Consider the following 3668-nt stretch of genomic DNA (forward strand, 5'->3'; position numbering starts at 1 on the left):
TTAGCGAACAGTTGGCCGCTGTAATCAAACAAATGTAACTGTTATTTAGCGAGAGCAGCACAACACGGTACCAACACACAAGCACCGGAAACGGAAATAAGTCGACACGCTTACCGCAATACGTCGTTGTTCGCAATTGTTGACTATCTGACATGCAGACCACAGTACCAGCACCTCAACATTTTACTATTTGGCTTACTGGGACTTTTTCTTGCCTACTGGCACTTCTCACAAGCTGCCGGTACTCTCCTCTGCCCTCTACATATCAGGTTCTCTGGGTGCCATGTGACGTTCACCTGTTCCCGAGAAGAGAAGCTCGGGTGCCTGTCATGCAGCCGTGTCCAGAAAGTAGTGATGTGCGATAACACTTAATTCCTATCCGATCCAATACCCAGTAATACCCAGGCTGGTAGTACCGATACTAATACTTTTTACATATTGTATTTCTAGTTTAATGTAACCTCCCCCTTCCCGTTTCTGTATTTATGAGAAATAAGGAGTAGGCTGTAGCCTTACCACTTCAAAATAATAGCTGCATAATGACAAGACATCAAACTACTCTCATATTCTTTAATTATAATATCAATATCATGCTCAGAAATGCCGCTTCATAACATCATCCTATTATTGTGACAGACTTAATCTCAGATGTTTAGCAAAGTTTGCAGTGTTGCCAAAGTATTTCACTGTATTTGCACACACATCACACAGAGCAACATTATTACCCTCACAGCTAAAATACAGCCAGACGTCGGCCAGAGTCAGTATTCAATCGTGGGAAATTTAAAGGGCTGCAGCGGCTCACTTCAAAGAAGCTCCTCACAGAGCCATAGCGCAAGCATGACTTTGTCAGGCGGAAGGAAAAGTAGTTCCTATCAACTGAGTATAATTAGACCATCCTGGTGTCAGTAAGATACTTGGACATCTTGGATAAAACACACTCACTCCAAATGACTGTGTTTAGATCCTTTTATATGAGTATCGATCCTAGAGCAGGAAACGTTGGTATCAGAAATATCGATACTTTAGGATCGATCCGCACATCACTACCAGAAAGTTGCTTGTCAATGTCACCTTTTGTGAACTGACCAATCACAGCCTGGATGGGGCGGGACATTTAAAAATATTGACAGATTGGTGTCATTTACACTGGGGATGCTGGGTACATGTCAGAATTAGAGTGTCTCCGTCACTTTTTGAAAACTTAAGTAAAAACAACAAGCTGCTGATTACTGCATTATACTCTATTTGTCACGCTCTGCCGGTCGGCCATTCTTTGTGTTGCACTTTTGAGTTTAGTATCTGCCTTATAGTATGTTGGGTTTTAGGGGTCTGTCTTGTCTGTCGTCTAGTGTTTGGTAACCCTTGTCATGTCTGTTACCCCAGTTATCCCTCTGCATGTCTGTCTCTGTTTTCCCCTGCTCTCTTTCTCCCTGCCTGTGCCTCGTTACCATCATGTCTTTCACCTGTGTTGCTCCCGCCCTGCTCGTTAGTCCCTGTGTATATATACCTGGTGTTTCTGTCTTGTCTTCGTTGGGTCATTGTATACTGTCTCCTGGAGTTGCTGCGAGGTCGCCTGTTGCGTCTCCCTGTTGCCTGCCTGTTGCGTCTCCCTGTTGCCTGCCTGTTGCCTGCCTGTTGCCTGCCTGTTGCCTGCCTGTTGCCTGCCTGTTGCCTGCCTGTTGCGTCTCCCTGTTGCCTGCCTGTTGCGTCTCCCTGTTACCCTGCCCCCTTTGGATCTCTGTTTGGACTACCTTAGTTTTTGGACTCTGTATTCAGTCACTCACCTGTAAGTGTGCTTGCTTTTGGTTTGTTCATTAAAACCCTCTGTGCTATACGTCCTCCTGCTTTAGGTCCTCCAACCTGCCTCAGGTCCTCCAACCTGCCTCACCCACACCAAACTGTGACACCATTATATTTTATATTTCCAATTGTCACCTACAAACATTTCCACCATAAATTGGTGCAGAAAATGTTTCCACGATGCAGGAAATTAAGTGTTAGGTGCTCAAAGTCTTCTGGGGGAGGACCCCCAGCCTGATATATTAAAGCATAGAATATTTATATAAAGTACTGTTATCATCTTGTCTTGTTCTTGTGACCCAAGTGTTCTGTCACACCCCTAATCTGAGCTCTAATTATTTATCTTTGCCAATACTGTTAATTAGTAGGCTATATTACAGACCCCCACGAAGTTCAGATCATAACTCGAAACCTGGTGTGGACACTGTGAAGGACTACAAGCACGTGCACATTGAGGGGAAAAAAAACGACTGGGCAAAGAACACTCAAGCCATCTATAGGCTGTGGGCCGGACCCCGAAATTGTGAATTTCATTGATCCCTGCCAACAAACTAAATAATTTGTTCACAGATGGCATGTAAAAATAAGTTGAATAAGCATTGTTTCCAACATTTATGTGCCCATTTGATGAAGACATCGAGGCTCCAGTCCATAGACCAGGGGTATTCAATTAGATTTCAAAGAGGTCTAGTTAGAGAATTTCCTGAAGCAAAGGTCCGGAACATCAAAACGACGAACTTGCGTTATCATTCAGTACTATAACCTATAGTTGTATCAACACATGTTTTTAGTCAACAACGGACTCCCAGATAGCAGCTGACTCTGGGCCGGATCCGCCTCCAAACCGGCAGATCCGTGTAACAGTCACGCCCGTTTTACTGCCCCGTTCCAGATACGGCCCGCATGTAGTCTCAGTACACTCAGGAGTGGACGTGAGCATCCATCAGTCGGTGGAATCATAATAGTTCTGGCCCGGACTCATCGGAACGAGCGCGCGAATTGTTTCTTTTTTTTCTCTTTCGAACCGGTTCATACCGGAGCAGAGGTCAGTCGGCGGAATCGTAGTTGTTCTGGCCCGGGGCCGTCGGAACGAGCGCGCGAACTGTTTCTTTCTTTGGATCAGTTCGGACTGGAAGCTTTGGGGAATGAGTTTATAACGGTAAGTTGAACGATGTTACAGTCAAACAGTTTAGTGTGATTGTTTTTAATAGCGGTGTAATGCTTGTTAACATCATCACATTGGAATGTTTTGACCGGGTTTTAACTTCTTAAAATAGCTAAAACTGTTGAAGAGGCATTGGCTAACGTTAGCTTTTTAGCTGGGTTAGCTAAATTAACTGAATGAACGGATAGCTAAGCTAGCTAGCATTAATAAACAACTTTGTGTGCAGCTAGCTTAAAACATTAATGCTGTTTAACGTTAGTTAACTTACAACGATGTGTTACGTCCCAAGGTCTAGGGGTGTCCTGGAGGTAACATAAATGTGTGGCCTCCCACTCTTCCCATTCCCAAACAAGGCCAGTACACAACAAATACAATTTAGCAGTTTTTATTATACCTCGGAGATGAGCAGTGCCCAAAACAACAACCAAAACACTAAGAAAAAACCTAAATCTTTCCTAAACCCAAAAGGTAAAGAAAAGACAAAGCTCTAAAACTAGGCTTCTAAGTCCAAAAACAGGAGAAAACGGTGCAAACAAAAGAAAGGGCTTCTCACTCCTACTCACTGCTAGTAGCTGACACAATATAGCTACAACAAAAGGAAATTGCTTCCTAGAAACAAAAATGGCAAAGCCAACAAAACCAGGTTGTCATAAGACAATCAGAAGGACTACGTTACTACTTACAATCTAAGTTGAATATA

The sequence above is a fragment of the Micropterus dolomieu genome, linkage group LG18 (genome assembly GCF_021292245.1).
Source record: "Micropterus dolomieu isolate WLL.071019.BEF.003 ecotype Adirondacks linkage group LG18, ASM2129224v1, whole genome shotgun sequence".
NCBI classification, from domain to species: Eukaryota; Metazoa; Chordata; class Actinopteri; order Centrarchiformes; family Centrarchidae; genus Micropterus; species Micropterus dolomieu.